Genomic DNA, 23,411 nt, shown 5'->3' on the forward strand with positions numbered 1-23,411 from the left:
GCCTCTTTGAAATTATTAAAAAACCCAATCTAAAATGCAATGCTATTCAAATAGCTACTTTTTAATATATTTGTTATTTATTAATTATTGAAACACATGTTTCTTGACATCAAATTTAGTGGTAGATTTAAGAGAAAGTTGAAATCACTTTATTAATAATTCAGTGATTGAAGTTAATTGTCATTCATATAAAACTTTTAATTATTAATAATAATTTTATGATAGTTTTAACCTTTACATTTTCCATATTGGTCACAGTGGAATATATGTGAAATAAACCTATTTTTCATTCTTTCTCTTTTTGCCTGTTTATTTTTTAATTTTTTCTTTTTTTTTCAACTTTTATTTTATACTAGAGTATAACCAGTTAACAGTGTTGTGACAGTTTCAGGTGGACAACAGAGAGCCAGCCATATATATACATGTATCCGTTCTCCCCCAAGCTCACCCATCCAGGCTGCCACCTAACATTGATCTGCTCTACATTTTTTGTACAATTCGCCAGTTTGCTGGGAAGAACGTTTGATGGTTAATTATAGATCAACTTGACTGGCACAGGATACCCAGATATTTGGTCAAACATTATTCTGGATTTTTCTCAAAGGATGCTTTTGAGAAAATTATCAATTAATATCTAACAGTGGTCTGAGTAAAGGAGATTGCCTTCTAAAATGTGGGTAGTCCTCACTGAAAGCCTGAATAGAACAAGGCTGACCCTCCTCCAGGTAAGAGATAATCTCCTTCTAATGGACTGTCTAATGGACTTCCAGCAAGTTTTCAGCTCTGCAAATTTCAAATTTTCCAGAATTCATAATCTCTCTCTCTACCTATCTCTCTCTCTGTATATATATGTATAATATATATATCTATAATTTGAATATTTCATCTGCCATTTTATGCACATGACTATGGCCAATTAAATTAAAAATTCCAAAAGTTAGCATAAAGAAAATGCAACATTAAAACTGTTAATATTATATGATATTTGAGATGTGTAATTAGGACAAATATATGAACTTTTAGGGAATAACTGACATTCAGAAAACAATGCCCTAGTATGTTGTCCAACCCCGGCAAAGGTTTTATTTGTGACTTTTCACAGATTTAGCAGTCAGAAGTTCTTCTATAGTTCCTGTCTTCTATCCTGGACATGAGTGATACTCTTCTCTGTGCTGTTCCCTTGGCCACTGAAGCTGTCTCTTATGGGCTGTGGCTGGTGAAGGGCTCTGTCTTATTTAGGAATAAATTTACAATGTTGGCTTTATGTTACTGTAGAATGTGGAAATATATCCTTATTGAATCCAGATGTCCCATCTCATCTGACCCAAACACTTCCCTAGACTATTATCATGTTCTTAAAATTCTTTTGTCAGGATTTGAAACTCCTTTATTCCGTAAGTATCAGGTTTAAATTCTGTGAGAGGAAAAATAAATATAAAATATCATTTAAGACATAAGTAATAGAGAGTTAGGTTTGGGAGAGATAAGAGGGTCAGAGCACTAAAGGTCTGAAATCTAGGTGAAATATGAACTTAGGACTGATCTATTTGCTTTCTTCAACTCTTTCCAAACATGATTTTGATCTTTAGAAGACAGTAATTTAAAAATTCTGTGTCAATTTGTTTATTCTCTGTCTTGTCACCCTCTAGACCCCTTGTCTGTCTATATCACCCTTCACTCCCAATGTATACCCTTTAACTGTCCAACGTGGTACATTGACAGGCTGTCAATGCTTTTCAAAATAACTTTTTAAATTTTTTTAAAAAGACTTTTAAATTCTTCCTGCGGTCAGTAGGAAGATTTTGTCAACTAACCTGTCTTGGTCAAATAATCAGGAAACTTTATAAGAATGTGACTTTGTAATGTGAAAGGAGGAAGAAGTGGAGAATGAGAAAGAAGAGGAAAGACATTTGAAACATCTGAAACAGTCACCAGCAATAATGTTCCAGAAGCTGGGACATAGCATATTCCTCTAGCTCAGCAACATCTTCACTGACTGCTGTATACTTTTTAAATGTAATGATGAATAGTTGTAAAAGTGAAATTACATTACAATATATATAATCAGGAAAGCATAAGGCTGTTCAAAAAAGAGTACCATCATTAAACTCCCAGAAATAATAACTGCTTATATTTTTGCTGTATCTAATGTTAGAAATTTTTATTTTTCATAAACCCACACACATGCATGTATGTCTATAAAGGTCATTGATTTGAGATCTTTCCTCTTTTGTAATATGGATGTTTCCAGACATAAATTTCTGTTTTTATTTTGCATTACATGTATCGTTAAAGTTATTGTATGCTGTTTTAATTTCTCCTAAAGTATATTCTAATTTTATTTATTATTTCTTGTTCAGCCCATTGGTTATTTAGAAATGTGTTGCCAAACTCAAAGAGCTCACAGAAACAGAGGGCAAAATGGTGGTTAGCAGGTACTGATGGGTGGGGCAAAAGTGGAGATTCTAGGGAGAGGCAAGACACCTTCAGTCATAGGATGAATAAGCTCTGGAAGTCTAATGTACAGCACAGTGACTCTGGTTAATGACACTGCGTCTTGTACTTGCAGCTTGCTAAAACAGTAAACCTTAAGCATTCTCACCACACACCCACACACACACATGCTTCATGGTTATTATTGAGGTGATTAATGTGTTAAGTAACCCAGTGGTGGTAAACGCACAAAATGTACATATGTCAAATCACCGCATTATACATGGTGAAGCGAAGTGAAAGTCACTCAGTTGTGTCCGACTCTTTGCAGCCCCAAGGACTGTGGCCCACCAGGCTCCTCTGTCTTTGGCATTCTCCAGGCAAGAATACTGGCGTGAGTTGCCATGGTCTCCATACATGGTGAAGATATACAATGTAATATCTTAGTTATGCCTTAATAAAGCTGGGGGCCGGGGAGGTGAAAGAATAACAACCAGACAGCAGGGTAACAGCTTGAGAATCTCTGTGTTCCTGTTCCTCTTGGCTCTATTAGGCTCTGATACTATTCTCTGCGAGAGCTTCCCTCATCCATTATTCTCTTTGGACCTTGCATCCATCTCAGCGGTCCTTTCTTTTCAGTCGCTGTACCGAGCACATCTGAAATGGGTAGTGTGGCAAGTGGGGAAAGGAGAGCTAGAAAATGGTTTCTGTTCCTGAAAAATCAGTCTTTTTAGTTTTGAGACATGGTTTATTTAGTCATTAATTTCCTCAAAAAGTTATTAGACATCTGATATATTTCATTTCACCTATGTTCTAGGGACCAGGTATCTTCCTAGAAGTGATTTTGTGGCTTCATTTATTTTGCTGCCTTTTCACCTGAACATAATAGAGCTGTTAGGTAGGAAGTTAGGCATGAACAACCAGGGGTGGCATAGGGTAAAAGGATGGAGAAGGGAATGGCAGCCCACTTCAGTGTTCTTGCCTGGAGAACCCCAGGGACAGGGGAGCCTGGTAGGAGGCCGTCTGTGGGGTCACACAGAGTCGGACACGACTGAAGTGACTTAGCAGCAGCAGCAGCAGCAGCAGCAGGGTAAAAGGAGGAAAGCTGCTCTCTAAACCCCATCCCAGACATGCCCAAAGAAGCTCACAGATATGCTCCAAAATAACCACAGAGATTTTACCAACTCCTGCACTCCTGCCCTAGGCACACAGTGGATACAAACTAACCACGGGGCCTGCCTCAAGTAACCTCAGGCAGCCAGGAGCCTATTAAGGGTTCATAAATATCCCATGCATATATACATCTGATTACAACTGACTGAATTATGGGAAGGCATACACAACAGAGCCTGTTGCTATATAACTTGAAACTGTGTATAGACCTTGCGTGTATGTCCATTTACATTCCTTTTCTTGATTGGCAGCAGGTACAAGGCCCACTTTGTACAGGGCAAAACCAGAAGGAAAAGACAGGCAGTACAAAAATGGGGAAGCCAAGAGGAATAGCTATGATAACTCTTTTGGAGTGGGCCTGCTCCCATGTCTTGGGAGTGTCTGTTTAATAAAAGATCTGTTTGCTTAAGCTATAACTGAGCTGTAATTTGTCTGTTTTAAACTCTTTAGTCTACTGTTCCACAGTTCCCTGATACACAGGTAGAAAGACTACAACTTCTTTCTCTTTTCTTTGTTATTATAGTCAGCTGGAGGTGGATGTAAAATTCAAAACTGCTTCTAATCTCATCTCTTTGTCTTTGGGTTTTCCAAGCGGTGAGTTTTCTAATTCAACAAGTTTTTTAATATCTAGGCTATATTTTTTTTCATTTTTTTATTCTGGCCTGCAAACCAGACAATTATTTCCTGAACATAGGTCTATCAAAACACCCTGGTAAATTCAGCAAGTAACTAACGTATGCTTAACCACTTAAGTGACCATGGACAATCATTATTTCAAATGTTTTGCCATTGAATAACATGCATCACCATGTTTGTGGGTTCCAATACCAGTTACCTTGCCAACCACTCCCTGTCTCCTAAGCCAATGCCATAATGTTAAGATTTATTACAGGAGCATCCCACCTCAGAGAACGGATTTCTGTGTCAGGTCAAATTACACTAGCTACAGCAGAGACAGGTTCAAAATATCAGTGTTTATTTCTCACACATGTCCTAGTCTGATGAGGATTGAGCAGGAATCTGGGAATCTTTTTCCACCTGCAGCTCTATTATCTTGGACTCATTTACTTCTAGATGTGTAAGTGAAGAATGTAGGAGAAAAACATCCTCTTGATTTTGTATGTGTTTAGGTACAATATCATTTAATGTGAAAACGTGTAAAAACAGTGCTGTTTCTAAGAATAATGCTGGTTCTGTGTGTGCCTGTTGTATGTTTGTGTGTGTGCATGTGATCTGAATTAACTCTTCTGTTGTTGGACATTTACGACCAAAATGAAAGATATGCTTAAAGAGCATATCCCTTTTCACAGCTTATTGACTAGTAAGCTAAGCACTTAGAAAACAAGGTACCTAGCAACAGTGACTTTGTAAATCTAAGTAAACATTGCAACCTCAATGTTCTTTAAAGGTGGGGTCAAAACAATCAGGAAAGTAATTTCATAGGTGAAAAAAATATAAAACAACCTTGAGGTTGATAAGTTTTTAGATTAGGAAGAGCTGATTTTATCCATGGAGATGAGGTGGCACCTTGTCTGATAAGGACCCTTTTAATTTCCCATTCTCCTGTACTACCCATGTTTTCAGAATTTTATGCAGAATATTTCACTAATTTGCAAAGGCTTTTTATCTGTATTATCACATTAAAATAAGGTTAAATCATAAAGGGAAAAGAGCGGAATATGAAAGGGCAATAGAGTTTAAGAATCTTCTTGCTTTCTAGTTATGCGTGCGCCACTTTGCTGCCGGAGTTGACCTGGCGGTATGCTAGTGATGGCGGTGACAGTGGTGCTGATGGACACAGTGCTGATCTGCTGCTTCACCAAGTGCTATTTATGTGTTTATACATTCGTGTAAGTTTTATGCCTCAGACAAGTTTGCAATGTAAATATGATTTTCCTCATGTTTTAGCAAAGGGACTGAAATCCTGAAGAATTGCATAAATTGTTCCTCAATTCAATCAAGAAGTGATAATTAAGAAAATAGGGTGGAATTTTAAATTATATAGAAATAATCTTTTATATGACTAAAAGTTTAGACTACTCTGTTTATGACAGCCTAAACCTTGGCATCAAAGGATAGGAACAAACCAAGATGATGATATGGTATTACTAAAAGCAGATTTTAAAAGAAAGAAAACATTTTTTAACATCACACAAAGGAACTGTAGTTTATTCAGGAGTAGCGGATAAGTACCAATTGCCCAGCTGGTAGAAACCCCTGCACAGGTGACAGAGACAGAAGACAGTGAGCGAATTCCCTGATGGCATCCAAGAGGAGAGCTGTTGCTCTTCCCTCTGAAGAGCTGTGATGCTTTCTCAGCTGTCCTCCCAGAGGGAAGTGGTGTAGCAACCTCAGGAAGGAAGCCTCTGGCTGTCAGAAGTCACCACAGGCATATTGCTGGCTGAAGGATGAAGAAACTTCTTCTGTATTCATGATAGGATTTGAAGAGAAGATGAAGGTAGGACCTGTGGAGCTAGGTGAGTCAACTGTCCTTTCCTTTTCTGACCCAGATAAAAGCTGAAGCTTTTACTTGCACTTGGGTGGGCACTTCTCTTGGCATTGTTTGGGAGGTGGCACAGGAGGGCATTTCTCCTGGCATTTTGGAGGTGGGCAGGGCTCAGGGCACTTGGGTGGGCACACTACTGGAGGTGGCTGGCAGGGCTGCTTGCACTGCAGCTGTTGCTGAGACATCTTTCTGGGAGTCTTACAACCTGAAAGAAATTATATGGCAGTTTTCACAAGAAAGAACTGCTACAGAAGGACATGGCAAAAATTGTGTAATACCATCTGATAGTATCCAGACTCTAAGAATGTGCTTTCATCTCTTTAATCCCTTTTACTGAGTTTCTGGCTTCTCTCTCCCTTTTAGGAAATTGTATCATCAGCCCAGAGAAAACCTTCCCTTTTCTCATATAATTTTTCCAAAGGAAATATCTTGGTTTTAAAGAACCAAGCAATGGCTTTTGGGTTTGTTTTATGAAAACAACATCTTCAAAAAAGGCCATCACAAGTTCTAAAATCCTGGGCAACCGCACAAGCAATTCCTATCTTCATTATCTCTCGTGAGGTCCCAGCAGTCTGACTTGTGTACAGAGCAAGGAAGGATACAAGGGCCTCATACTTTCTAGGATAAATGCCTCTGAAATCACCACAGAGGGACACCAAAAAGATATCAAAAAAAGGAAAAAATACTTTCTTCTTTACCTCTTAATGTCAAAGATTTCTTATTAATGTCTTTTTCAATAGAATAATTCAATCTCTGTACCAGAAACCTAATAAATACAACATATGATTTTGCCCAAATTCCAAGTTCCCATCCAGTTCAGTTCAGTTCAGTTCAGTCGCTCAGTCGTGTCCGACTCTCCGCGACCCCATGAATCACAGCACGCCAGGCCTCCCTGTCCATCACCAACTCCCGGAGTTCACTCAAACTCATGTCCACAGAGTCGGTGATGCCATCCAGCCATCTCATTCTCTGTCATCCCTTTCTCCTCCCGCCCCCAACCTTTCCCAGCATCAGAGTCTTTTCCAGTGAGTCAACTCATCGCATGAGGTGGCCAAAGTATTGCAGTTTCAGCTTCAGCATCAGTCCTTCCAAGGAACACCCAGGACTGATCTCCTTTAGAATGGACTGGTTGGATCTCCTTGCAGTCCAAGGGACTCTCAAGAGTCTTCTCCAACACCACAGTTCAAAAGCATCAATTCTTCAGTGATCAGCTTTCTTCACAGTCCAACTCTCATCCAGTAAGTACTATTAAACCCATGATTATAACTTTGAACCCATGAAATTTGCTGTCTCCAGCATAAGTTCAACATTCAGGAGTCCAAGAGCAAAGTAGAACTGAAGAATCAGACTCACCAGGTTCTCCGCAGTCTATTGGGATTTGAGTAGCAAGAGAATGGTGGTGGTACAGCAGAGGGCCTCTTTTTTGGGGCTCGCTGCCCCTCCCGGGGGAAGTGGAGCTGCCAAAACTTGCTGATCCAATTATTTCCCAACCAAAATGCAAATCCATCCATAACTGGCTTGGTAGGGACTGCAAAATCAGGAAATGTCCTGCTCCAGGATCTCCTCACTGGATTATGTTCTCATGATTCATAGAGTCCCTACCTTAGCTCTCAGTTTCAGCAGTTTAGGGCAGTAGACGGATTTGCAGAGTTCTCTAACTTGTAATCAAAGCCTCTCTTTCTTGTTTGGGGATGAAGACCCTTTGATATCTTTCATGTTCTGTGAATTATAAAACTGCTTGCCTTGTTCCACTTGAACCAGTTGCCATTTTGCAGTACATAGTGGGTTGCAAAGAGCCTAGCTACCTGATGACGCCTTTCTCTTTACGTCAAGTTCTTATAGTGCTTTTCCCCTTGATCCATGACCTGCTAGTCTAACTTTCCTTTCTTCTAAATTGGCCGAGTGCAGGTTGCAGATCATCTCACCAACCTTCCCATCCTGATACTTAAACACATTCAGTAAAGTGGTGACATCTAGGGTCCTCCTTTCACTGCTTTGCTCCTTCAAATAATGAGCATCAACCAAGCAGATTCCTATGCCCAGATATTTGGTCAAATATTATTCTGGGTGTTACTCTAAGGATGTTTTTGAATGAGATTAATATTCATCGGTGGACTGAGTAAAGGAGGTTGCCTCTGTAAGGTGGATAAGCCTCAAACAATCCATCGAAAGCCTAAACAGAACAAAATCTGACCCTCCCGCAGCCAAGAGACAATTCCCCTGCTTGATGGACCTCCAGCAGGGTTTTTGGATCTGCAGATTTTGAAGTTGCCTGTCTTCATCATCTCGCTCTCTTTTTCGCTCTTTCTCTCTCTCTGGGAAGGATGGGCTTCCCAGGTAGTGCTAGTGGTAAAGAACCCATCTGCTAATGCAGGAGACATAAGAGACACGGGTTTAGCCCCTGAGTTGGGAAGATCTCCTGGAGAAGGAAATGGTTATCACTCCAGTCTAGTATCCTTACCTGGAGAATCCCATGGACAGAGGAGTCTGGTGGGCTACAGTCCATGGGGTTGCAAAGAGTCAGACTGGACGGAAGCGACTTAGCCTGCATGCTCATGTGGGTATATATATATAAGCTGAATCTGCCATTTCATGCACAGTATTGCCTATGACCTATTAAACTAAAAAATTTAAAAGTTAGTTTAAAGTGAAGTTAAAATAAAGTTTTAATATTATGATACATGTGATGCGTAATTGTGGGAAATAAAATGAGCCTTTAGAAAGTGACTAATATTTGGGAAGCAATGCCTTATTATGTTCTTCAATTCTATCAAAGGATTTCATTTCTGCCTTTTTAGTCTTGGATACAAACTATCCTCTGTCCCCTTGGGCTTGAAGCTTTTTGTTATGGGCCTTGGCTGCTGAGGGGCCCTGTCTGGTTTACCAAAAATGTTACAATGCTGGTTATGTTACTGTAGAATGTGGGAGCATATTTTTAATAGAATCAGGTTGTTCCATCTCACCTGACCCCAACACTCCCCTCGACTGCTGTCATGTGCTGAGAATTCCTTTCTCAGGAAATAAGTCTTTTATATTCTATGAGCAAATAGCAAGTTTAAATTATATGAAACCAAAAGTCAATGTCCAATATCATTTAAGACTTATGTCATCACAAAAAAGTGAATGAGAGTAGGTTTGGGGAGGGGAGAGAGGATCAGAGCACTAAAAGTCTGAAATCTAGGTAAAACATGAACTTAGGGCTGATCTGATATATTTGCTTTATTCTACTTTTTCCAGATATGTTTTAGGTCTTTAAAAGACAGTAAATTTTAAAATGCTTCTTCATGCTCATTTTGCCTTTTCCTTCAGCCCTCCAGTCCCCTCAATTTGCCATATTGCCTTTCGCTGTCCAATATATACCTTTACCTGTCCAATCTGGTACCTTGACATGTTGGCAATACATTTACTTATTAGTCCTTTCATATCTAAAAAAAATTCTGCCTGCAGTCAGTAGAGCTGACTAATTACAAATTAAACATTTAAAGTGATGTTGCTTAAATCTCCTTACTCCTTTTGATCAAATAATCAGGAAGCTTCTCAAGAATGTGGTTTTGTAAATGGGAAAGGAGGAAGAAGTTGAGAATAAGGAGAAGAGGAAGAGAAAGAGGAAGCACTCAAAATCTCCAAAACTGTCACTAGCTAGGCTCCGGAAAGTAAAGGATCACTGAATCAACACAGCATCACATCCCATCTGTTGAACAGACTGGGGCTCCTGAACTGTTTTCCTCCTATCAGTGAGGAAGAGCTTCTATCCGTTGACCATGACCATGCAGGGACAGAGGCATCAACTACAGCACCTTCAGAACAGATCTCTACAAGCAATGTCATCACTGAACGGATCGTATAGAGGATTTCAGAGAGCAAAGAGAAGGAACTTTACTCAACAGATCAGTTACTACTTCCCATAGTGTCACATCACATCCAAGACATAAATCCTTAAAGAAATGTCTGGTTTCTGTCATCAAAACATTTGAGAATTAACTGCTCAAATGGGATTTCAGTGCCGGGGGCTCCAGCTTTGGTCACATCTGGAGACATTCCATTGAGGACTCCATTTGGTCTCTTAAAAAGAGAACAAATCATTACAATGCACCAAAGTGACAACAGACGTGGTGCCCCCAACATGTCAGCCACAGTCACGTTATAGATTACAGTGGTAAACTTGAATAGTCAAGAGTTCCTCAAGATCAACCACATGAAGAGCTGCCACAAGACTACTGTCTCCATTCTATAGCTTTCTGAGGGCTTCACTGTGAATTATTATTATAAGAAAAATGAAAGGAATGAACATTTTAAAAAATTTTTGTCCAATTTTTGCTTTAACATTTTATCCACATTTTACTACTTTATGCTATTTACTATTGAACAAAATAATTTCTGAAAATTAAGATTCTACAATAAAATAGAGAAGTAAAAATAAGTAAATGAGAATTATGGTGAAATGTTCCAAATACTTGTAGAGAAGTAACTACAAGTGTCCTTGAATTTCTTCTTTTTTGCTTTTATTTCTGAGTGTAAGGCTCACTCTTCACCATCCTTCCTAATCTTGTTGAATTGGATAAGTTATAATACATGCATATATGTATTCTTAAGATCATTAAAGTTAATTCTATCAGAAATATTCAAATTATAATTTAAAAATCATTTGTAAAGCATGATGAGATTTTGATTAACATATATTTAAGAAAAGACAGGAAGTACATATAATAATTTGCTCAGAGTGTTTACCTTTGGCTGATGTAGTTACAGATAATTTTTACTTTTGTGTTTTTATTTTCAAAAGATTTTCCAAAGAATATTTGTTAACAAGTAAAGGATCTTATTCTAAAAGAGATGGGAATACCAGACCATCTGACCTGCCTCTTGAGAAACCTGTATGCAGGTCAGGAAGCAACAGTCAGAACTGTACATGGAACAACAGACTGGTTCCAAATAGGAATAGGAGTACGTCAAGGCTGTATATTGTCACCTTGCTTATTTAACTTATATGCAGAGTACATCATGAGGAACGCTGGGCTGGAAGAAGCACAAGCTGGAATCAAGATTGCCGGGAGAAATATCAATAACCTCAGATATGCAGATGACACTACCCTTATGGCAGAAAGTGAAGAGGAACTCAAGAGCCTCTTGATGAAAGTGAAAGAGGAGAGTGAAAAGGTTGGCTTGAAGCTCAACATTCAGAAAACAAAGATCATGGCGTCTGGTCCCATCACTTCATGGGAAATAGATGGAAAAACAGTGGAAACAGTGTCAGACTTTATTTTTTTGGGCTCCAAAATCACTGCAGATGCTGATTGCAGCCAGGAAATTAAAAGACGCTTACTCCTTGGAAGGAAAATTATGACCAACCTTGATAGTATATTAAAAAGCAGAGACATTATTTTGCCAACAAAGGTCCATCTAGTCAAGGCTATGGTTTTTCCCGTGGTCATGTATGGATGTGAGAGTTGGACTGTGAAGAAAGCTGATTGCCGACTCTGATTCTGGGAAAGTTTGGGGGCGGGAGGAGAAGGGGACGACAGAGAATGAGATGGCTGGATGGCATCACCGACTCTGTGGACATGAGTTTGGGTGAACTCCAGGAGTTGGTGATGGACAGGGAGGCCTGGCGTGCTGTGATTCATGGGGTTGCGCAGAGTCGGACACGACTGAGCAACTGAACTGAACTGAAAGGATCTTAAAATGTTACTTGAAAAGGTTACAAGAGTCAAGTTTCTCTATTCCCCAGTTAGAGGTAAAATATTCTTTCTCCTTTCCAGATCTGAGGTTCTACACCAGCATTTCTGGCCAGTCATCAAAGTTGGGCCTGGAGGGGGTAGATGTTTTATTATTATTCTCTCTGTATTTGATCACATCTCATTATAATCTTTCCCGAAGAAAAGTCACAATGATAATTCACCATCTTCCCAGCACTGACATATACACAAAAAAGCCACAAGCCCCCAACAGTCATATGTACCTATGAAATAGTTCAAATAAAAATGGGAGATCATACTTAGCTTAAAATATAGTGAGGAGGGAGTAGGTGGGGTGACTTGAGAGAGTAGCATGAAAACATACGTTGCCATGTGTAAAACAGACAGCTGGTGGGAATTTGCTGTGTGACACAGGGAGCTCAGCCCAGGGCTCTGTGATAACCTAGAGGGTGGGATGGGGTGGGAGATTCAGAGGAGGTGCAACAGGGAGGGGATATATGTGTACCTGTGACTGATTCATGTTGATGTATGACAGAAATCAGCACAATATTGTAAAGCAATGATATTCCAATTTAAAAAAAAAGAAAAAATATATAATGAGGAAAGAGTTTGTCCAGATTGCAAATGTCAGACTGTCAGACAGATAGAAATCCTAAAATTGGTCAGACTATGATAAGTTAGGTAAAAGTGGATGTTAGTAAAAGAAGTAATAATGATAACAGCAATAATAACAGTGCCTGTATTTGACCGCTATGAGAAATAAAGTGATAAATTATATAAAGCAAGTATACAAGTAGTTAAATAATAAATTATTAAATAAATAGAGACAAAACATCAAGTTAAAGTTGTGTTTGATGGTTGAGAAAGTTATTTGCCTCATTTTAAAAGTTTTTATATCATCTCAATTTTAAGTCAGTTCCAAAAGTTTTTTAGGAGAAAGTTAATAAGAACATTCAGCTTGAATGAGGTATGCAGAAATAATAAAATGGACTAACATTGACACTCATTCTTATGTGGTGAAATGAAAATTAATCTAAGCAGAAACTTGGAACTTAATAATGTAAAAACAGACCAATTTAAATGCTCCTAGGTATTTGGACTCATTTAGGCCTTCCTAACCTAGATAGTCTTTTCCAGTGAGTCAACTCGTCGCATGAGGTGGCCAAAGTATTGAAGTTTCAGCTTTAGCATCAGTCCTTCCAATGAACACCCAGGATTGATCTCCTGTAGAATGGACTGGTTGGATCTCCTTGCAGTCCAAGGGACTCTCAAGAGTCTTCTCCAGCACCACAGTTCAAAAGCATCCATTCTTCGGCGATCAGCCTTCTTCACAGTCCAACTCTCACATCCATACATGACCACGGGAAAAACCATAACCTTGCCTAGACGGACCTTTGTTGGCAAAGTAATGTCTCCGCTTTTTAATATGCTGTCTAGGTTGGTCATAACTTTCCTTCCAAGGAGTAAGCGTCTTTTAATTTCATGGCTGCAATCAGCATCTGCAGTGATTTTGGAGCCCAAAAAAATAAAGTCTGACACTATTTCCACTGTTTCCCCATCTATTTACCATGAAGTGATGGGACCAGATGCCATGATCTTCGTTTTCTGAATGTTGAGCTTCAAGCCTAACTTTTCACTCTCCTCTTTCACTTTCATCAAGAGGCCTTTGAGTTCCTCTTCACTTTCTGCCATAAAGGTGGTGTCATCTGCATATCTGAGGTTATTGATGTTTCTCCTGGCAGGGATTGGGGGTGGGAGGAGACGGGGACGACAGAGAATGAGATGGCTGGATGGCATCACCGACTAGATGGACATGAGTTTGAGTGAACTCCGGGAGTTGGTGGTGGACAGGGAGGCCTGGCGTGCTGTGATTCATGGGGTTGCAAAGAGTCGGACACGACTAAGTGACTGAACTGAACTAAACCGAACCTAGATAGTATATTAAAAAGGAGAGACATTACTTTGTCCGTCTAGTCAAGGCTATGGATTTTCCAGTGATCATGTATGGATGTGAGAGTTGGACTGTGAAGAAAGTTGATCACCGAAGAATTGATGTTTTTGAACTGTGGTGCTGGAGAAGACTCTTGAGAGTCCCTTGGACTGAAGGAGATCTAACCAGTCCATTCTAAAGGAGATCGATCCTGGGTGTTCATTGGAAGGACTGATGTTAAAGCTGAAACTCCAATACTTTGTCCACCTCATGCGACGAGTTGACTCACTGAAAAGACTCTGATGCTGGGAAGGATTGGGGGTGGGAGGAGAAGGGGACGACAGAGAATGAGATGGCTGGATGGCATCACCAACTCGATGGACATGAGTTTGAGTGAACTCTGGGAGTTGGCGATGGACAGGGAGGCCTGGCATGCTGTGATTCAGGGGGTCGCAAAGAGTCGGTCATGACTGAGCAAATGAACTGAACTGAACTGAGGCCTTCCTCTGAATATTGTTAAATACAAAAAAAAAAAATCCAAAACTAGTAAAATCTAGTATGTTAATTTTGTTGGTTTAAAAACAACATTTATAAAGAATTATACCATATTAAAAGATGATTCAATCTCTAGTTCATTTTGCTATCACTATGGTTAGTTGTTCAAGACTATAAGAAAATCTGTAGTTTAAATAGCACATTGATCACGGTGGCATTTTATCCAAATGTCAGGCTAAGTCCTTATAAGAAAATGCTAGCCGTCAGCACTGACTTTTCAATTGCAAATAGACTTTATAAATCCTAATTTTGTATTCCCTAAATGTGGGATCAGAATATTTAAGGGAGTGATTTCAAGAGCAAATAAAAGTATGAACTGATCCTGTGTGGTGTGTGCTAGTGAGATTAAGAAGAACAATGAGGTAAAAAACCGAATGAATCAGACACTTCTTATAACAGTCTTCCAGGACAGTGAAATTACATAGGCTATTAGGTCTCTCCACAAAAAGTCATAAAGGAAAATAAAGAAACTTAGGTTAAGCTGTGGAAAATTCTGGGGTGAAAAACTCTTTAAACTTTAGCATGCAGGAGCAGATAACTGTTGCCTAGACAGAGGACTGACAGCTGAAAGAACTATAAAAGGATACGGTACAAAACAGTGACTCAAGAACTTACAGAGCTAGATGTAATTTTACCATATGATTAGTAATTGCCCTCCTAGAAATCTACCTACTTTCAAAATGTGTCCACACAAAAATTGGCAAAGTAATATTTATAGAAGCTTTATTTTGCCAACAACTGGCAAAAACGAAGTTGTATCACAATAGATTTACAGATAAATAAATTGTAGCAGACCTAAAGAATAGAATACTATTCAGTGACAAAAAGGAAGGAATTATCAATCCATGCAAAGATATCATTGATTACTAAATGCAAATTGCTAAATAAAAGAAATAAAAGAAGTCAGTCTGAAAGGCTATATCCTGTATGATTCTATTTGTATGACTTCTGGAAAAAAGCAAAATAACACATCAAAGAAGCTCAAAAAATCCAAGTAGGTTAACTCCAAAGAAAATCACATTATAATTAAACAGTAAAAATATAGAAACTTGAAAGCAGCAAGAAATGAAAACTCTAATGTATAAAGCATCCTCAGTAATACTGTCAATAAATTTCTCATCAGAAGTTTACAGGCTAGGAGGAAGTGGGGCATAATATATTTAAAACCCTGAAAGAAAAACTCTATCAATCTAGAGTTCTAAATCTGACAAAACTGTCCTTTAAAAATGAAGAGAAAATTATATTATTCTAGATAAACAAAACCTGAGGTAATTCATTACCACCTGATTTACCCTGCAAGAAATGTTAAAGGGAGCCTTTCAGATTGATAATGAATGGATATTAAAAAGAAACTTGAAATCATTTGAATATATAAAAATTTCCAGTAAAGGTGGGAGAATATTTGTTGTTGTTCAGTCTCTGAGTCGTGTCCATCTCTTTGCAACCCCATGGACTATAGCACACCAGGCTTCCCTGTCCTTCCCCAAGTTGGCTCAAATTCATGTCCATTGAGTTGGTGATACTATCGAACCATCTCTTCCTCTGTCCACTCCTTCTGCTCCTGCCTTCAGTCTTTCCCAGTATCAGGGTCTTTTCCAGTGAGTTAGTTCTTTGCATCAGTGGCCCAAGTATTAGAGCTTCAGCATCAGTCTTTCCAATGAATATTCAGGGTTGATTTCCTTTAGGATTAACTGGTTTGATCTCCTTGCTGTCCAAGGGACTCTCAAGTGTGTTCTCCAACACCAGAGTTCGAAAGCATCAGTTCTTCGGTGCTCAACCTTCTTTATTGTCCAACTCTCATAACTACTGGAAAAACCAAAGCTTTGACTATAGGAACCTTTGTCAGCAAAGATGTCTCTGATTTTCATATGCTATCTAGGTTTGTCATAGCTTTCCTTCTAAGGAACAAACGTCTTTTAATTTCATGCTTGTAGTCACCGTCCACAGTGATTTTGGAGCCTGAGAAAGTAAAATCTGTCACTACTTTCACCTTTTCCCCTTCTATTTGCCATGACGTGATGGGACTGGATGCCATGATCTTAGTTTTTTGAATGTTGAGTTTTAAGCCAGCTTTCTCACTCTCCTCTTTCATCCTCATTAAGAGGTTCTTTAGGTCCTCTTCACTTTCTGTCATTAGAGTGGTATCATCTGTATATCTGAGGTTGTTGATATTTCTCTTGGCAATCTTAATTCCAGTTTGTGAGTTATTCAGCCTGGCATTTCACATAATGTGCTCTGCATATAAGTTAAATAATCAGTGTGACAATATACAGCCTTGACACACGTCTTCCCCAATTTTGAACCAGTTCGTTATTCCATGTTTAACTCTAACTAATGCTTCTTTACTTGCATACAGGTTTCTTAGGAGACAGGTAAAGTGACTTGGTATTCCCATCTCTTTAAGAATTTTTTCCATAGTTTGTTGAGATCCACAGTGTCAAAGGCCTTATCATACTCAATGAAGCAAAAGTAGTTGTTATTCTGGAATTCCCTTGCTTTCTCTATAATCCAACGAATGTTGGCATTTTTATCTCTGGTTTCTCTGCCTTTTCTAAACATAGATTATATGTTTGGAAGTTCTTGGTTCGTGTACTGCTAAAGCCTAGCTTGAAGGATTTTGAGCATTACTTTGCTAGCATATGAAATGAGTGCAGTTGTACAGTAGTCAGAACATTCTTTGGCATTGTTCTTCTTTGGGATTGGATTGGAAATTGACATTTTCCAGTCCTGTGGCCTCTGCTGAGTTTTCCAAATTTGCTGATATACTGAGTGCAGCACTTGAACAGCACCATATTTTAGGATTTTAAATAGCTCAGGTGGAATTTCATTACCTTCACTGGCTTTACTTGTAGTAATGCTTCCTAAGACCCACTTGACTTCATACTCCAGTATGTCTGTCTCTAGGCAAATGATCATTGTGATTATCTGCATCAAGACATTTTTGGTATAGTTCTTCTGTTTATTCTTACCATCCTTCTTAATCTCTTCTGCATTTGTTAGATCCTTACCATTTTTGTCCTTTATCATGCCCATCCTTGCATGAAAATTTCCCTTTATATCTCCAATTTTCTTGAAGGCATCTTTAATCTTCCCATCCTATTGCTTCCCTCTCTTTCTTTGCATTGTTCATTTAAGAAGACTTTTTTAATCACTCCTTGCTTTTCTCTGGAACTGTGCATTCAGTCGGGTATATCTTTCCCTTTTTCCCTTCCTTTTGTTTCTCTTCTTTCCATAGCTATTTGTAAAGCTTCCTCAGACAACCACTTTGCCATCTTGCATTTCTTTTCCTTTGGGATGGTTTTGGTCCTTGCCTCTTGTACAATGTTATGAATGTCTAGAACAGCCAGTACTTTGGTAATTTTATTTTGCAACTTCACTTTATAATTTCTACTATATTTAAAATACAAAATACAAATTTATTTAAAAATAATTGCAAAACTATATTTGTGACAACAAAAATATAAATACATAATTTGTGATATCAGTAGCATAAAAATGGGATAGAGCTTTATAGTAGTAATCTTTTAAAATGCAATTGGAGTTAAGTTGACATCAGTCCAAACTAGGTTGTTTTAACTTTAGGATGTAATCACCATTGTAATCATAAAGCAAATACATATGGAATATGCACCAATCCTCAAAATCTTCAAAAAATTGAAAAGTGGGGAACACTTCCTAGCTTGTTTTGTGAGATCAGCATTACTCTTAAAAGCCATACAAAGACACTACAAGAAATGAAAACTACAGGCTGAAAAAGATGCAGATAAAGCATTTGACAAAATTCAAAACCCATTCATAATAAAGATGCTCGACAAAGTAGATATGGAGACAACATATCTCAATATAACAACAAAATCACCATTAACATCATACTCAGTGGTGAAAAACTAAAAGCTTTTCCTCTAAAATTAGGAACAAGGCAAGGATACCAACTCTCACCATTTCTAATTAGGGTATTTGAAGTGTTAGCCATAGCAATTGGAAAGGTAGTAGTAAAACTGTTACTACTTATAGATGTCATGACAGTATAAAATAATATGAAAACAAATTTAAAAACCTAATATCTCCACCAAAAACTATTGAAAATAATAAATGAATTCAGTAGGGCTTCCCAGGCCGCACAGTGGTAAAGAATACACCTGACAATGCAGGAGATGCACGTTCAATCCCTGAGTCAGCGAGATCCCTTGCAGAATAAAATGGCAAGCCACTCCAGTATTCTTGCTGGGATAATCCCATGGACAGAGGAGCCTGGGAGGCTATAATCCATGGGGTGACAAAGAGTTGGACACAACTAAGCAACTAAGCACATATACACACAAAAAGTTTCAAGATTCAAGATTAATGTACAGAAATCTGCAGTTTTCTATACATTGATAATGGGCTATAAAAGATAAAGCAAGAAAACAATGCTGTTTAAAATCACATCAAAAAGAATAAATGTCTCAGGATAAAATTAACCAAGGTGGTGAAAAGCATATATACATACTCTGAAAGATATAATATGTTGATGAAGGAAATCGAAGTTGATACAAAGAAATCAAAAGATGTTCATGGATTAAAAGAATTCATTGTCTTAAAATGTCCATACTACCCAAAGCAATCTTCAGTTTAATGATACCACTATCAAAATACCATTGACATTTTTCACAGAACTAGAACAAATCACCCTAAAATTTGTATCAAACCATTTGTCGCTGTTCAGTCACTAAGTCTTGTCCAACTTTTTGCAACCCCTTGGACTGCCTCATGCCAGACTTCCCAGTCCTTCACTATATCCCAGAGTTTGCACAAATTCATGTCCACTGAGTTGGTGATACTATCTAACCATCTCATCCTCCCCTGCACTCTTTTTCTTTTGCCTTCAACCTTTCCCAGCATCAGGGTCTTTTCCAATGAGTTGGCTCTTCACCTCAGGTAGCCCAAGTATTGGAGTTTCAGTTTCAGCACCAGGCTTTCCAATGAATATTCAGGGTTGATTTCCTTTAGGATTGACTGATTTGATCTTCTGGTAGCCCAAGGGACTCTCAAGAGTCTTCTCCAGCGTCATATTTCAAAATCAATTCTTTGGCACTCAGTCTTCTTTAGGGTCCAGCACTTACATTCGTAAGTGACTCCTGGCAAAACCATAGCTTTGACTATATGGACCTTTGTCAGCAAAGTGATAGCTTTGCTGCTTTATACACCATCTACATTTGTCACAGCTTTCCTTCCAAGGAACCAGTGTTTTTTAATTTCATGGCTGCCATCACCATCTGAAGTTATTTTGGAGCCCAAGAAAATAAAATCTATCCCTGCTTCTACTTTGTCCTCTTCTATTTTCCCACATCTATGAAGTGATGATACTGGCTGCCATGATCTTCATTTTTTGAATGTTAAATTTTTGCATCGAACCATAAAAGACATCAAATAGCCAAAGCAATATGAAGGAAAAAAAAAAAACAACCCTAGGAGTATCGTACCCCCTGATTGTAGACTATACTAAAAATCTACAGCTTGATACTGGGACAAAAACAGACACATAGATCAACGGACCAGAATAGAGGGCCCATAAATAAGCCTGTGCATGCATGCTAAATTGCTCAATGGTGTCCAGCTCTTTGCAACCCTATAGACAGTAGCTCACCAGGCTCCTCTGTCCATGGGATTCTCAAGGCAAGAATACTGGAGTGGCGCCCTCCTCCAAGGGATCTTCCCAAAACAGGGATTGAACCTGAGTCCTTTAGGTTTCCTGCATTGGCAGAAAAGTTTTTTAACCACCAGTACCACCTGGGAAGCCCCAAAGCCACGCACATACAGTCTATTAATCTACAACCAAAAAACTGAAAAATACACAATGGGTGAAAGATAGTCCCTTCAACAGGTGGTGTGGGGAAACTGGACAGCTACATGCAAAAGAATGAAACTAGAACATCTCACACCATACACAAAAGTTCACTCAAATGAATTAAAGACCTAAATGTAAGACCAGACACCATAAAACTGCTAGAAGAAAACATACAAAAAGTAATGCACTCTTTGACATAGTCTTATGTCATTTTGGAGGATCAGTCTGTTCAGGCAAGAGAAACAAAAACAAAAAATAAGCAAATGTCAACCACTTGGAAAAGAATAAATCTAGAAGCAACAGTTAGAACTGGACATGGAACAACAGACTGGTTCCAAATAGGAAAAGGAGTACGTCAAGGTTGTATCTTGTCACCCTGCTTATTTAACTTATATGCAGAGTACATCATGAGGAACGCTGGGCTGGAAGAAGCACAAGCTGGAATCAAGATTGCCAGGAGAAATATCAATAACCTCAGATATGCAGATGACATTACCCTTATGGCAGAAAGTGAAGAGGAACTAAAAAGTCTCTTGATGAAAGTGAAAGAGGAGAGTGAAAAGGTTGGCTTGAAGCTCAACATTCAGAAATAAAGATCATGGCATCTGGTCCCATCACTTCATGGGAAATAGATGGAAAAACAGTGGAAACAGTGTCAGACTTTATTTTTGGGGGCTCCAAAATCACCGCGGATGCTGATTGCAGCCACGAAATTAAAAGACGCTTACTCCTTGGAAGGAAAGTTATGACCAACCTAGATAGTATATTAAAAAGCAGAGACATTACTTTGCCAACCAAAGTCCATCTAGTCAAGTCTATGGTTTTTCCTGTGGTCATGTATGGATGCGAGAGTTGGACTGTGAAGAAAGCTGATCGCCAAAGAATTGATGCTTTTGAACTGTGGTGCTGGAGAAGACTCTTGAGAGTCCCTTGGACTGCAAGGAGATCCAACCAGTCCATTCTAAAGGAGATCAGTCCTGGGTGTTCATTGAAAGGACTGATGGTGAAGCTGAAACTCCAATACTTTGGCCACCTCATGCGACGAGCTGACTCACTGGAAAAGACTCTGATGCTGGGAAGGATTGGGGGTGGGAGGAGAAGGGGACGACAGAGAATGAGATGGCTGGACTCGATGGACATGGGTTTGAGTGAACTCCGGGAGTTGGTGATGCACAGGGAGGCCTGGCGTGTTGTGATTCACGGGGTCGCAAAGAGTCAGACACGACTGAGCGACTGAACTGAACTGAAACACTTCTAACACCATGTACAAAAATAAACTCAAAGTGGATTAAAGATCTAAATGTAAGACCAGAAACTATAAAACTCCTAGAGGAGAACATAGGCAAAACACTCTCCTCATAAATCATAGCAGGATCCTCTATGACCCACCTCCCAATATATTGGAAATAAAAGCAAAAATAAACAAATGGGACCTAATTAAAATTAAAAGCTTCTGCACAACAAAGGAAACTATAAGCAAGGTGAAAAGACAGTCTTCAAAATGGGAGAAAACAATAGCAAATGAAGCAACTGACAAAGAATTAATCTCAAAAATATACAAGCAACTCCTGCAGCTCAATTCCAGAAAAATAAACCACCCAGTCAAAAAATGGGCCAAAGAACTAAACAGACATTCCTCCAAAGAAGACATACAGATGGCTAACAAACACATGAAAAGATGCTCAACATCCCTCATAATCAGAGAAATGCAAATCAAAACCACAATATTGGTACCATTTCACATCATTCAGAATGGCTACTATCCAAAAGTCTGCAAGCAATAAATGCTGGAGAGGGTGTGGAGAAAAGGGAACCCTCTTATACTGTTGGTGGGAATGCAAACTAGTACAGCCACTATGGAGAACAGTGTGGAGACTCCTCAAAAAATTGGAAATAGAACTGCCATATGACCCAGTAATCCCACTGCTGGGCATACACACCAAGGAAACCAGAATTGAAAGAAACACGTGTACCCCAATGTTCATCGCAGCACTGTTTATAATAGCCAGGACATGGAAGCAACCTAGATGTCCATCAACAGATGAATGGATAAGAAAGCAGTGGTACATATACACAATGGAGTATTACTCAGCCATTAAAAAGAATATATTTGAATCAGTTCTAGTGAGGTGGATGAAACTGGAGCGTATTATACAGAGTGAAGTAAGCCAGAAAGAAAAACACCAATACAGTATACTAATGCATATATATGGAATTTAGAAAGATGGTAACGATAACCCTGTATGCGAGACAGCAAAAGAGACACAGATGTATAGAACAGTCTTTTGGACTCTGTGGGAGAGGGCGAGGGTGGGATGATTTGGGAGAATGGCATTGAAACATGTATATTATCACATGTGAAACGAATCGCTAGTCCAGGTTTTATGCATGAGACAGGGTGCTCGGGGCTGGTGCACTGGGATGACCCAGAGGGATGGTATAGGGAAGGACGTGGGAGGGGGGTTCAGGATGAGGAACACACGTACACCCGTGGTGGATTCATGTCAATGTATAGCAAAACCAATACAATATTAGAATTCAGACATGTTGTGGCTATAAAGCCCCTTGATATATCTTTTGTTTACTTTTTCATTTTTTCCAGTAAGGCTACAATTTTAGTGCTCACACAAATTGTAGCTTCTTATCTGAACAGAGAGAAAAACAACAAAAATAAAACTGCTTATCTGAGCAGAGTGACAAATATCAAAAATAATGGTGAGGTGAAGCATGTGACTTGGATGGCTCCCAAAGAATTTAGATGTGACGGCCACTGAATTGTGAGCATTTGACCCTGAGAGCATCAGAGATTTCTAAGGGAACTTTTTATGGACTAGAATGGGAAGGTATATTATCACCCTGCTTATTTAACTTATATGCAGAGTATATCTTCCAAAAGGGTGGGCTGGATGAAACAGAAGCTGGAATCAAGATTGCAAGGAGAAATATCAACAGTATTTCTTTTGATAGATAACAAAATATCTCAGACATGCAGATGATATCATTCTAACGGCAGAAAGTGAAGAGGAACTAAAGAGCCTCTTGATGATGGTGAAAAGAGGAGAGTGAAAAAGTTGGCTTAAAACTCAACATTCAAAAAACTAAGATTATGGCATCTGGTGCCATCACTTATGACAAATAGATGGAGAAAAAGTGGAAACAGTGGCAGATTTTATTTTCTTTGTCTCCCAAATCACTGTGGACAGTGACTTCATCCATGAAATTAAGATCCTTGACCCTTGGAAGAAAAGCTATGACAAACCTAGATAGTGTATTGAAAAGCAGAGACATCAC

This window comes from Moschus berezovskii, chromosome 4 (assembly GCF_049115385.1).
Source record: "Moschus berezovskii isolate FMDL1 chromosome 4, NW_MosBer_1.0, whole genome shotgun sequence".
Lineage (NCBI taxonomy): Eukaryota > Metazoa > Chordata > Mammalia > Artiodactyla > Moschidae > Moschus > Moschus berezovskii.